The 13,498-nt window shown below is 36.6% G+C and overlaps 10 non-coding genes across 10 annotated transcripts; all 10 read left to right on the top strand.

Annotated features, from left to right (window-relative positions):
* The first annotated feature begins 970 nt into the window (after nucleotides 1–970).
* Nucleotides 971–1,044, top strand: TRNAN-GUU (transfer RNA asparagine (anticodon GUU)). The gene has a single exon. It is a non-coding gene; the product is annotated as a tRNA-Asn (tRNA).
* A 1,093-nt stretch (nucleotides 1,045–2,137) lies between these two features.
* On the top strand, nucleotides 2,138–2,211 carry TRNAN-GUU (transfer RNA asparagine (anticodon GUU)). Its single transcript has one exon. It is a non-coding gene; the product is annotated as a tRNA-Asn (tRNA).
* Nucleotides 2,212–3,298: 1,087 nt separating this feature from the next.
* Nucleotides 3,299–3,372, top strand: TRNAN-GUU (transfer RNA asparagine (anticodon GUU)). Its single transcript has one exon. It is a non-coding gene; the product is annotated as a tRNA-Asn (tRNA).
* Nucleotides 3,373–4,459: 1,087 nt separating this feature from the next.
* On the top strand, nucleotides 4,460–4,533 carry TRNAN-GUU (transfer RNA asparagine (anticodon GUU)). Its single transcript has one exon. It is a non-coding gene; the product is annotated as a tRNA-Asn (tRNA).
* A 1,094-nt stretch (nucleotides 4,534–5,627) lies between these two features.
* On the top strand, nucleotides 5,628–5,701 carry TRNAN-GUU (transfer RNA asparagine (anticodon GUU)). The gene has a single exon. It is a non-coding gene; the product is annotated as a tRNA-Asn (tRNA).
* Nucleotides 5,702–6,794: 1,093 nt separating this feature from the next.
* Nucleotides 6,795–6,868, top strand: TRNAN-GUU (transfer RNA asparagine (anticodon GUU)). The gene has a single exon. It is a non-coding gene; the product is annotated as a tRNA-Asn (tRNA).
* A 1,093-nt stretch (nucleotides 6,869–7,961) lies between these two features.
* TRNAN-GUU (transfer RNA asparagine (anticodon GUU)) lies at nucleotides 7,962–8,035 on the top strand. The gene has a single exon. It is a non-coding gene; the product is annotated as a tRNA-Asn (tRNA).
* A 1,087-nt stretch (nucleotides 8,036–9,122) lies between these two features.
* TRNAN-GUU (transfer RNA asparagine (anticodon GUU)) lies at nucleotides 9,123–9,196 on the top strand. The gene has a single exon. It is a non-coding gene; the product is annotated as a tRNA-Asn (tRNA).
* A 1,093-nt stretch (nucleotides 9,197–10,289) lies between these two features.
* TRNAN-GUU (transfer RNA asparagine (anticodon GUU)) lies at nucleotides 10,290–10,363 on the top strand. Its single transcript has one exon. It is a non-coding gene; the product is annotated as a tRNA-Asn (tRNA).
* A 1,093-nt stretch (nucleotides 10,364–11,456) lies between these two features.
* Nucleotides 11,457–11,530, top strand: TRNAN-GUU (transfer RNA asparagine (anticodon GUU)). Its single transcript has one exon. It is a non-coding gene; the product is annotated as a tRNA-Asn (tRNA).
* Nucleotides 11,531–13,498: the final 1,968 nt, after the last annotated feature.

Genomic DNA, 13,498 nt, shown 5'->3' with positions numbered 1-13,498 from the left:
GTCATTTTATAAAAAACAGGAAGCACAATTTAGCATGGGGTTGCAGAGAAAAAAAATGATGCAGGCAGAGAAATCCAATTGAGTGATTAATCAGCTCTCCATTTTATGGCTTTATTTTTATGCTAACACATTTGCTCTCTGAAAAGTGTCCACAAAGCCAAGTCTCTGATTAACACCTTTGTAGGAATGGTTTTTCACCTATTACTGATTAAAACTTGCTTCATTGGAAAGGCAGCAAGATGCATCCTCATTACAATGTCCACTGAAATAATACAGGTTGACACCAGGAAACATAAACCTCACTGCATCCTTGCTGCTTTCTCAAGTGGGAATCTGTTTAATGTGAAAACCAGGTGATATCTAATCAGCACACAGGTAAGAAGTTAAGAAAATCTTTCTTTAAGGGTGAAGATGTTTCTCACAAAATCGTTGCCCCAATGCATCATTGAAATTCAAGATGGAAAGATGATTTTGAAATATCAATTGTACATTTTGCATTGCTCTTCTGGTGACAATGTAACTTGTTTTTGTCAATTACCATTTCAGTAATAGGGTAAAGAAAATTAAGTGGATTTCTGAAAGAAAACAATGCTGTCAATATACTATTAAAACAAATTAAAATGTTAAAAGTTATTGTACTTTAAGTAAAAATAAAAGAGTCAAAATATCAATTCCAGTTTTGGAAGAATTTAATTAAAAAAATAAGTGCACATAGCAGAGGATGGTTTTGATCCACCGACCTCTGGGTTATGGGCCCAGCACGCTTCCGCTGCGCCACTCTGCTGCTCATGTAAGTGTCAGAGATCCTGAAGTACTCACTCATCATGTGAAAGTACCAATGTGTTTCTTCGTTGGTCAATGGAAGAAAAATCTTGCAAAACTCTCCAGATTATTGCCTTTTTAACTTTTTTCTAGGAAACTTTCTAGATGAATGCTTTTTAGCCTTTGTCAGTACATGCTTTTGCAAGCTGTCTCTGTGGCGCAATCGGTTAGCGCATTCGGCTGTTAACCGAAAGGTTGGTGGTTCAATCCCGCCCAGGGACGTAATTGACCTTGTGATCAAATTTTGCTGATCTTTAAGTAGACAAGTCAAAATTTCAAACCACCTCTTATGGTGTAGGGTACCTGGCCTTCTCTGATGCAATCAGAGTCATATTTGATTAAGTCATTTTATAAAAAACAGGAAGCACAATTTAGCATGGGGTTGCAGAGAAAAAAAATGATGCAGGCAGAGAAATCCAATTGAGTGATTAATCAGCTCTCCATTTTATGGCTTTATTTTTATGCTAACACATTTGCTCTCTGAAAAGTGTCCACAAAGCCAAGTCTCTGATTAACACCTTTGTAGGAATGGTTTTTCACCTATTACTGATTAAAACTTGCTTCATTGGAAAGGCAGCAAGATGCATCCTCATTACAATGTCCACTGAAATAATACAGGTTGACACCAGGAAACATAAACCTCACTGCATCCTTGCTGCTTTCTCAAGTGGGAATCTGTTTAATGTGAAAACCAGGTGATATCTAATCAGCACACAGGTAAGAAGTTAAGAAAATCTTTCTTTAAGGGTGAAAATGTTTCTCACAAAATCGTTGCCCCAATGCATCATTGAAATTCAAGATGGAAAGATGATTTTGAAATATCAATTGTACATTTTGCATTGCTCATCTGGTGACAATGTAGCTTGTTTTTGTCAATTACCATTTCAGTAATAGGGTAAAGAAAATTAAGTGGATTTCTGAAAGAAAACAATGCTGTCAATATACTATTAAAACAAATTAAAATGTTAAAAGTTATTGTACTGTAAGTAAAAATAAAAGAGTCAAAATATCAATTCCAGTTTTGGAAGAATTTAATTAACAAAAAAATAAGTGCACATAGCAGAGGATGGTTTTGATCCACCGACCTCTGGGTTATGGGCCCAGCACGCTTCCGCTGAGCCACTCTGCTGCTCATGTAAGTGTCAGAGATCCTGAAGTACTCACTCATCATGTGAAAGTACCAATGTGTTTCTTCGTTGTTCAATGGAAGAAAAATCTTGCAAAACTCTCCAGATTATTGCCTTTTTAACCTTTTTCTAGGAAACTTTCTAGATGAATGCTTTTTAGCCTTTGTCAGTACATGCTTTTGCAAGCTGTCTCTGTGGCGCAATTGGTTAGCGCATTCGGCTGTTAACCGAAAGGTTGGTGGTTCAATCCCACCCAGGGACGTAATTGACCTTGTGATCAAATTTTGGTGATCTTTAAGTAGACAAGTCAAAATTTCAAACCACCTCTTATAGTGTAGGGTACCTGGCCTTCTCTGATGCAATCAGATTTGATTAAGTCATTTTATAAAAAACAGGAAGCACAATTTAGCATGGGGTTGCAGAGAAAAAAAATTATGCAGGCAGAGAAATCCAATTGAGTGATTAATCAGCTCTCCATACTATGGATTTATTTTTATGCTAACACATTTGCTCTCTGAAAAGTGTCCACAAAGCCAAGTCTCTGATTAACACCTTTGTAGGAATGGTTTTTCACCTATTACTGATTAAAACTTGCTTCATTGGAAAGGCAGCAAGATGCATCCTCATTACAATGTCCACTGAAATAATACAGGTTGACACCAGGAAACATAAACCTCATTGCATCCTTGCTGCTTTCTCAAGTGGGAATCTGTTTAATGTGAAAACCAGGTGATATCTAATCAGCACACAGGTAAGAAGTTAAGAAAATCTTTCTTTAAGGGTGAAGATGTTTCTCACAAAATCGTTGCCCCAATGCATCATTGAAATTCAAGATGGAAAGATGATTTTGAAATATCAATTGTACATTTTGCATTGCTCTTCTGGTGACAATGTAGCTTGTTTTTGTCAATTACCATTTCAGTAATAGGGTAAAGAAAATTAAGTGGATTTCTGAAAGAAAACAATGCTGTCAATATACTATTAAAACAAATTAAAATGTTAAAAGTTATTGTACTTTAAGTAAAAATAAAAGAGTCAAAATATCAATTCCAGTTTTGGAAGAATTTAATTAACAAAAAAATAAGTGCACATAGCAGAGGATGGTTTCGATCCACCGACCTCTGGGTTATGGGCCCAGCACGCTTCCGCTGCGCCACTCTGCTGCTCATGTAAGTGTCAGAGATCCTGAAGTACTCACTCATCATGTGAAAGTACCAATGTGTTTCTTCGTTGGTCAATGGAAGAAAAATCTTGCAAAACTCTCCAGATTATTGCCTTTTTAACCTTTTTCTAGGAAACTTTCTAGATGAATGCTTTTTAGCCTTTGTCAGTACATGCTTTTGCAAGCTGTCTCTGTGGCGCAATCGGTTAGCGCATTCGGCTGTTAACCGAAAGGTTGGTGGTTCAATCCCACCCAGGGACGTAATTGACCTTGTGATCAAATTTTGCTGATCTTTAAGTAGACAAGTCAAAATTTCAAACCACCTCTTATAGTGTAGGGTACCTGGCCTTCTCTGATGCAATCAGATTTGATTAAGTCATTTTATAAAAAACAGGAAGCACAATTTAGCATGGGGTTGCAGAGAAAAAAAATTATGCAGGCAGAGAAATCCAATTGAGTGATTAATCAGCTCTCCATACTATGGCTTTATTTTTATGCTAACACATTTGCTCTCTGAAAAGTGTCCACAAAGCCAAGTCTCTGATTAACACCTTTGTAGGAATGGTTTTTCACCTATTACTGATTAAAACTTGCTTCATTGGAAAGGCAGCAAGATGCATCCTCATTACAATGTCCACTGAAATAATACAGGTTGACACCAGGAAACATAAACCTCACTGCATCCTTGCTGCTTTCTCAAGTGGGAATCTGTTTAATGTGAAAACCAGGTGATATCTAATCAGCACACAGGTAAGAAGTTAAGAAAATCTTTCTTTAAGGGTGAAGATGTTTCTCACAAAATCGTTGCCCCAATGCATCATTGAAATTCAAGATGGAAAGATGATTTTGAAATATCAATTGTACATTTTGCATTGCTCTTCTGGTGACAATGTAGCTTGTTTTTGTCAATTACCATTTCAGTAATAGGGTAAAGAAAATTAAGTGGATTTCTGATAGAAAACAATGCTGTCAATATACTATTAAAACAAATTAAAATGTTAAAAGTTATTGTACTTTAAGTAAAAATAAAAGAGTCAAAATATCAATTCCAGTTTTGGAAGAATTTAATTAACAAAAAAATAAGTGCACATAGCAGAGGATGGTTTCGATCCACCAACCTCTGGGTTATGGGCCCAGCACGCTTCCGCTGCGCCACTCTGCTGCTCATGTAAGTGTCGGAGATCCTGAAGTACTCACTCATCATGTGAAAGTACCAATGTGTTTCTTCGTTGGTCAATGGAAGAAAAATCTTGCAAAACTCTCCAGATTATTGCCTTTTTAACTTTTTTCTAGGAAACTATCTAGATGAATGCTTTTTAGCCTTTGTCAGTACATGCTTTTGCAAGCTGTCTCTGTGGCGCAATCGGTTAGCGCATTCGGCTGTTAACCGAAAGGTTGGTGGTTCAATCCCACCCAGGGACGTAATTGACCTTGTGATCAAATTTTGCTGATCTTTAAGTAGACAAGTCAAAATTTCAAACCACCTCTTATGGTGTAGGGTACCTGGCCTTCTCTGATGCAATCAGAGTCATATTTGATTAAGTCATTTTATAAAAAAACAGGAAGCACAATTTAGCATGGGGTTGCAGAGAAAAAAAATTATGCAGGCAGAGAAATCCAATTGAGTGATTAATCAGCTCTCCATTTTATGGCTTTATTTTTATGCTAACACATTTGCTCTCTGAAAAGTGTCCACAAAGCCAAGTCTCTGATTAACACCTTTGTAGGAATGGTTTTTCACCTATTACTGATTAAAACTTGCTTCATTGGAAAGGCAGCAAGATGCATCCTCATTACAATGTCCACTGAAATAATACAGGTTGACACCAGGAAACATAAACCTCACTGCATCCTTGCTGCTTTCTCAAGTGGGAATCTGTTTAATGTGAAAACCAGGTGATATCTAATCAGCACACAGGTAAGAAGTTAAGAAAATCTTTCTTTAAGGGTGAAGATGTTTCTCACAAAATCGTTGCCCCAATGCATCATTGAAATTCAAGATGGAAAGATGATTTTGAAATATCAATTGTACATTTTGCATTGCTCTTCTGGTGACAATGTAGCTTGTTTTTGTCAATTACCATTTCAGTAATAGGGTAAAGAAAATTAAGTGGATTTCTGATAGAAAACAATGCTGTCAATATACTATTAAAACAAATTAAAATGTTAAAAGTTATTGTACTTTAAGTAAAAATAAAAGAGTCAAAATATCAATTCCAGTTTTGGAAGAATTTAATTAACAAAAAAATAAGTGCACATAGCAGAGGATGGTTTCGATCCACCAACCTCTGGGTTATGGGCCCAGCACGCTTCCGCTGCGCCACTCTGCTGCTCATGTAAGTGTCAGAGATCCTGAAGTACTCACTCATCATGTGAAAGTACCAATGTGTTTCTTCGTTGGTCAATGGAAGAAAAATCTTGCAAAACTCTCCAGATTATTGCCTTTTTAACTTTTTTCTAGGAAACTATCTAGATGAATGCTTTTTAGCCTTTGTCAGTACATGCTTTTGCAAGCTGTCTCTGTGGCGCAATCGGTTAGCGCATTCGGCTGTTAACCGAAAGGTTGGTGGTTCAATCCCACCCAGGGACGTAATTGACCTTGTGATCAAATTTTGCTGATCTTTAAGTAGACAAGTCAAAATTTCAAACCACCTCTTATGGTGTAGGGTACCTGGCCTTCTCTGATGCAATCAGAGTCATATTTGATTAAGTCATTTTATAAAAAACAGGAAGCACAATTTAGCATGGGGTTGCAGAGAAAAAAAATTATGCAGGCAGAGAAATCCAATTGAGTGATTAATCAGCTCTCCATTTTATGGCTTTATTTTTATGCTAACACATTTGCTCTCTGAAAAGTGTCCACAAAGCCAAGTCTCTGATTAACACCTTTGTAGGAATGGTTTTTCACCTATTACTGATTAAAACTTGCTTCATTGGAAAGGCAGCAAGATGCATCCTCATTACAATGTCCACTGAAATAATACAGGTTGACACCAGGAAACATAAACCTCACTGCATCCTTGCTGCTTTCTCAAGTGGGAATCTGTTTAATGTGAAAACCAGGTGATATCTAATCAGCACACAGGTAAGAAGTTAAGAAAATCTTTCTTTAAGGGTGAAGATGTTTCTCACAAAATCGTTGCCCCAATGCATCATTGAAATTCAAGATGGAAAGATGATTTTGAAATATCAATTGTACATTTTGCATTGCTCTTCTGGTGACAATGTAGCTTGTTTTTGTCAATTACCATTTCAGTAATAGGGTAAAGAAAATTAAGTGGATTTCTGAAAGAAAACAATGCTGTCAATATACTATTAAAACAAATTAAAATGTTAAAAGTTATTGTACTTTAAGTAAAAATAAAAGAGTCAAAATATCAATTCCAGTTTTGGAAGAATTTAATTAACAAAAAAATAAGTGCACATAGCAGAGGATGGTTTCGATCCACCAACCTCTGGGTTATGGGCCCAGCACGCTTCCGCTGCGCCACTCTGCTGCTCATGTAAGTGTCAGAGATCCTGAAGTACTCACTCATCATGTGAAAGTACCAATGTGTTTCTTCGTTGGTCAATGGAAGAAAAATCTTGCAAAACTCTCCAGATTATTGCCTTTTTAACTTTTTTCTAGGAAACTATCTAGATGAATGCTTTTTAGCCTTTGTCAGTACATGCTTTTGCAAGCTGTCTCTGTGGCGCAATCGGTTAGCGCATTCGGCTGTTAACCGAAAGGTTGGTGGTTCAATCCCACCCAGGGACGTAATTGACCTTGTGATCAAATTTTGCTGATCTTTAAGTAGACAAGTCAAAATTTCAAACCACCTCTTATGGTGTAGGGTACCTGGCCTTCTCTGATGCAATCAGAGTCATATTTGATTAAGTCATTTTATAAAAAACAGGAAGCACAATTTAGCATGGGGTTGCAGAGAAAAAAAATTATGCAGGCAGAGAAATCCAATTGAGTGATTAATCAGCTCTCCATTTTATGGCTTTATTTTTATGCTAACACATTTGCTCTCTGAAAAGTGTCCACAAAGCCAAGTCTCTGATTAACACCTTTGTAGGAATGGTTTTTCACCTATTACTGATTAAAACTTGCTTCATTGGAAAGGCAGCAAGATGCATCCTCATTACAATGTCCACTGAAATAATACAGGTTGACACCAGGAAACATAAACCTCACTGCATCCTTGCTGCTTTCTCAAGTGGGAATCTGTTTAATGTGAAAACCAGGTGATATCTAATCAGCACACAGGTAAGAAGTTAAGAAAATCTTTCTTTAAGGGTGAAGATGTTTCTCACAAAATCGTTGCCCCAATGCATCATTGAAATTCAAGATGGAAAGATGATTTTGAAATATCAATTGTACATTTTGCATTGCTCTTCTGGTGACAATGTAGCTTGTTTTTGTCAATTACCATTTCAGTAATAGGGTAAAGAAAATTAAGTGGATTTCTGAAAGAAAACAATGCTGTCAATATACTATTAAAACAAATTAAAATGTTAAAAGTTATTGTACTTTAAGTAAAAATAAAAGAGTCAAAATATCAATTCCAGTTTTGGAAGAATTTAATTAACAAAAAAATAAGTGCACATAGCAGAGGATGGTTTCGATCCACCGACCTCTGGGTTATGGGCCCAGCACGCTTCCGCTGCGCCACTCTGCTGCTCATGTAAGTGTCAGAGATCCTGAAGTACTCACTCATCATGTGAAAGTACCAATGTGTTTCTTCGTTGGTCAATGGAAGAAAAATCTTGCAAAACTCTCCAGATTATTGCCTTTTTAACCTTTTTCTAGGAAACTTTCTAGATGAATGCTTTTTAGCCTTTGTCAGTACATGCTTTTGCAAGCTGTCTCTGTGGCGCAATCGGTTAGCGCATTCGGCTGTTAACCGAAAGGTTGGTGGTTCAATCCCACCCAGGGACGTAATTGACCTTGTGATCAAATTTTGGTGATCTTTAAGTAGACAAGTCAAAATTTCAAACCACCTCTTATAGTGTAGGGTACCTGGCCTTCTCTGATGCAATCAGATTTGATTAAGTCATTTTATAAAAAACAGGAAGCACAATTTAGCATGGGGTTGCAGAGAAAAAAAATTATGCAGGCAGAGAAATCCAATTGAGTGATTAATCAGCTCTCCATACTATGGCTTTATTTTTATGCTAACACATTTGCTCTCTGAAAAGTGTCCACAAAGCCAAGTCTCTGATTAACACCTTTGTAGGAATGGTTTTTCACCTATTACTGATTAAAACTTGCTTCATTGGAAAGGCAGCAAGATGCATCCTCATTACAATGTCCACTGAAATAATACAGGTTGACACCAGGAAACATAAACCTCACTGCATCCTTGCTGCTTTCTCAAGTGGGAATCTGTTTAATGTGAAAACCAGGTGATATCTAATCAGCACACAGGTAAGAAGTTAAGAAAATCTTTCTTTAAGGGTGAAGATGTTTCTCACAAAATCGTTGCCCCAATGCATCATTGAAATTCAAGATGGAAAGATGATTTTGAAATATCAATTGTACATTTTGCATTGCTCTTCTGGTGACAATGTAGCTTGTTTTTGTCAATTACCATTTCAGTAATAGGGTAAAGAAAATTAAGTGGATTTCTGAAAGAAAACAATGCTGTCAATATACTATTAAAACAAATTAAAATGTTAAAAGTTATTGTACTTTAAGTAAAAATAAAAGAGTCAAAATATCAATTCCAGTTTTGAAAGAATTTAATTAACAAAAAAATAAGTGCACATAGCAGAGGATGGTTTCGATCCACCAACCTCTGGGTTATGGGCCCAGCACGCTTCCGCTGCGCCACTCTGCTGCTCATGTAAGTGTCAGAGATCCTGAAGTACTCACTCATCATGTGAAAGTACCAATGTGTTTCTTCGTTGGTCAATGGAAGAAAAATCTTGCAAAACTCTCCAGATTATTGCCTTTTTAACTTTTTTCTAGGAAACTATCTAGATGAATGCTTTTTAGCCTTTGTCAGTACATGCTTTTGCAAGCTGTCTCTGTGGCGCAATCGGTTAGCGCATTCGGCTGTTAACCGAAAGGTTGGTGGTTCAATCCCACCCAGGGACGTAATTGACCTTGTGATCAAATTTTGCTGATCTTTAAGTAGACAAGTCAAAATTTCAAACCACCTCTTATGGTGTAGGGTACCTGGCCTTCTCTGATGCAATCAGAGTCATATTTGATTAAGTCATTTTATAAAAAACAGGAAGCACAATTTAGCATGGGGTTGCAGAGAAAAAAAATTATGCAGGCAGAGAAATCCAATTGAGTGATTAATCAGCTCTCCATTTTATGGCTTTATTTTTATGCTAACACATTTGCTCTCTGAAAAGTGTCCACAAAGCCAAGTCTCTGATTAACACCTTTGTAGGAATGGTTTTTCACCTATTACTGATTAAAACTTGCTTCATTGGAAAGGCAGCAAGATGCATCCTCATTACAATGTCCACTGAAATAATACAGGTTGACACCAGGAAACATAAACCTCACTGCATCCTTGCTGCTTTCTCAAGTGGGAATCTGTTTAATGTGAAAACCAGGTGATATCTAATCAGCACACAGGTAAGAAGTTAAGAAAATCTTTCTTTAAGGGTGAAGATGTTTCTCACAAAATCGTTGCCCCAATGCATCATTGAAATTCAAGATGGAAAGATGATTTTGAAATATCAATTGTACATTTTGCATTGCTCTTCTGGTGACAATGTAGCTTGTTTTTGTCAATTACCATTTCAGTAATAGGGTAAAGAAAATTAAGTGGATTTCTGAAAGAAAACAATGCTGTCAATATACTATTAAAACAAATTAAAATGTTAAAAGTTATTGTACTTTAAGTAAAAATAAAAGAGTCAAAATATCAATTCCAGTTTTGGAAGAATTTAATTAACAAAAAAATAAGTGCACATAGCAGAGGATGGTTTCGATCCACCAACCTCTGGGTTATGGGCCCAGCACGCTTCCGCTGCGCCACTCTGCTGCTCATGTAAGTGTCAGAGATCCTGAAGTACTCACTCATCATGTGAAAGTACCAATGTGTTTCTTCGTTGGTCAATGGAAGAAAAATCTTGCAAAACTCTCCAGATTATTGCCTTTTTAACTTTTTTCTAGGAAACTATCTAGATGAATGCTTTTTAGCCTTTGTCAGTACATGCTTTTGCAAGCTGTCTCTGTGGCGCAATCGGTTAGCGCATTCGGCTGTTAACCGAAAGGTTGGTGGTTCAATCCCACCCAGGGACGTAATTGACCTTGTGATCAAATTTTGCTGATCTTTAAGTAGACAAGTCAAAATTTCAAACCACCTCTTATGGTGTAGGGTACCTGGCCTTCTCTGATGCAATCAGAGTCATATTTGATTAAGTCATTTTATAAAAAACAGGAAGCACAATTTAGCATGGGGTTGCAGAGAAAAAAAATTATGCAGGCAGAGAAATCCAATTGAGTGATTAATCAGCTCTCCATTTTATGGCTTTATTTTTATGCTAACACATTTGCTCTCTGAAAAGTGTCCACAAAGCCAAGTCTCTGATTAACACCTTTGTAGGAATGGTTTTTCACCTATTACTGATTAAAACTTGCTTCATTGGAAAGGCAGCAAGATGCATCCTCATTACAATGTCCACTGAAATAATACAGGTTGACACCAGGAAACATAAACCTCACTGCATCCTTGCTGCTTTCTCAAGTGGGAATCTGTTTAATGTGAAAACCAGGTGATATCTAATCAGCACACAGGTAAGAAGTTAAGAAAATCTTTCTTTAAGGGTGAAGATGTTTCTCACAAAATCGTTGCCCCAATGCATCATTGAAATTCAAGATGGAAAGATGATTTTGAAATATCAATTGTACATTTTGCATTGCTCTTCTGGTGACAATGTAGCTTGTTTTTGTCAATTACCATTTCAGTAATAGGGTAAAGAAAATTAAGTGGATTTCTGAAAGAAAACAATGCTGTCAATATACTATTAAAACAAATTAAAATGTTAAAAGTTATTGTACTTTAAGTAAAAATAAAAGAGTCAAAATATCAATTCCAGTTTTGGAAGAATTTAATTAACAAAAAAATAAGTGCACATAGCAGAGGATGGTTTCGATCCACCGACCTCTGGGTTATGGGCCCAGCACGCTTCCGCTGCGCCACTCTGCTGCTCATGTAAGTGTCAGAGATCCTGAAGTACTCACTCATCATGTGAAAGTACCAATGTGTTTCTTCGTTGGTCAATGGAAGAAAAATCTTGCAAAACTCTCCAGATTATTGCCTTTTTAACCTTTTTCTAGGAAACTTTCTAGATGAATGCTTTTTAGCCTTTGTCAGTACATGCTTTTGCAAGCTGTCTCTGTGGCGCAATCGGTTAGCGCATTCGGCTGTTAACCGAAAGGTTGGTGGTTCAATCCCACCCAGGGACGTAATTGACCTTGTGATCAAATTTTGGTGATCTTTAAGTAGACAAGTCAAAATTTCAAACCACCTCTTATAGTGTAGGGTACCTGGCCTTCTCTGATGCAATCAGATTTGATTAAGTCATTTTATAAAAAACAGGAAGCACAATTTAGCATGGGGTTGCAGAGAAAAAAAATTATGCAGGCAGAGAAATCCAATTGAGTGATTAATCAGCTCTCCATACTATGGCTTTATTTTTATGCTAACACATTTGCTCTCTGAAAAGTGTCCACAAAGCCAAGTCTCTGATTAACACCTTTGTAGGAATGGTTTTTCACCTATTACTGATTAAAACTTGCTTCATTGGAAAGGCAGCAAGATGCATCCTCATTACAATGTCCACTGAAATAATACAGGTTGACACCAGGAAACATAAACCTCACTGCATCCTTGCTGCTTTCTCAAGTGGGAATCTGTTTAATGTGAAAACCAGGTGATATCTAATCAGCACACAGGTAAGAAGTTAATAAAATCTTTCTTTAAGGGTGAAGATGTTTCTCACAAAATCGTTGCCCCAATGCATCATTGAAATTCAAGATGGAAAGATGATTTTGAAATATCAATTGTACATTTTGCATTGCTCTTCTGGTGACAATGTAGCTTGTTTTTGTCAATTACCATTTCAGTAATAGGGTAAAGAAAATTAAGTGGATTTCTGAAAGAAAACAATGCTGTCAATATACTATTAAAACAAATTAAAATGTTAAAAGTTATTGTACTTTAAGTAAAAATAAAAGAGTCAAAATATCAATTCCAGTTTTGGAAGAATTTAATTAACAAAAAAATAAGTGCACATAGCAGAGGATGGTTTCGATCCACCAACCTCTGGGTTATGGGCCAGGCACGCTTCCGCTGCGCCACTCTGCTGCTCATGTAAGTGTCAGAGATCCTGAAGTACTCACTCATCATGTGAAAGTACCAATGTGTTTCTTCGTTGGTCAATGGAAGAAAAATCTTGCAAAACTCTCCAGATTATTGCCTTTTTAACTTTTTTCTAGGAAACTATCTAGATGAATGCTTTTTAGCCTTTGTCAGTACATGCTTTTGCAAGCTGTCTCTGTGGCGAAATCGGTTAGCGCATTCGCCTGTTAACCGAAAGGTTGGTGGTTCAATCCCACCCAGGGACGTAATTGACCTTGTGATCAAATTTTGCTGATCTTTAAGTAGACAAGTCAAAATTTCAAACCACCTCTTATGGTGTAGGGTACCTGGCCTTCTCTGATGCAATCAGAGTCATATTTGATTTAGTCATTTTATAAAAAACAGGAAGCACAATTTAGCATGGGGTTGCAGAGAAAAAAAATTATGCAGGCAGAGAAATCCAATTGAGTGATTAATCAGCTCTCCATTTTATGGCTTTATTTTTATGCTAACACATTTGCTCTCTGAAAAGTGTCCACAAAGCCAAGTCTCTGATTAACACCTTTGTAGGAATGGTTTTTCACCTATTACTGATTAAAACTTGCTTCATTGGAAAGGCAGCAAGATGCATCCTCATTACAATGTCCACTGAAATAATACAGGTTGACACCAGGAAACATAAACCTCACTGCATCCTTGCTGCTTTCTCAAGTGGGAATCTGTTTAATGTGAAAACCAGGTGATATCTAATCAGCACACAGGTAAGAAGTTAAGAAAATCTTTCTTTAAGGGTGAAGATGTTTCTCACAAAATCGTTGCCCCAATGCATCATTGAAATTCAAGATGGAAAGATGATTTTGAAATATCAATTGTACATTTTGCATTGCTCTTCTGGTGACAATGTAGCTTGTTTTTGTCAATTACCATTTCAGTAATAGGGTAAAGAAAATTAAGTGGATTTGTGAAAGAAAACAATGCTGTCAATATACTATTAAAACAAATTAAAATGTTAAAAGTTATTGTACTTTAAGTAAAAATAAAAGAGTCAAAATATCAATTCCAGTTTTGGAAGA

Source organism: Pseudophryne corroboree, chromosome 4 (genome assembly GCF_028390025.1).
Source record: "Pseudophryne corroboree isolate aPseCor3 chromosome 4, aPseCor3.hap2, whole genome shotgun sequence".
Taxonomy (NCBI): domain Eukaryota; kingdom Metazoa; phylum Chordata; class Amphibia; order Anura; family Myobatrachidae; genus Pseudophryne; species Pseudophryne corroboree.
Note: the sequence above shows the minus strand (reverse complement) of the source record. Positions and strands in the feature narration are given on the sequence as shown.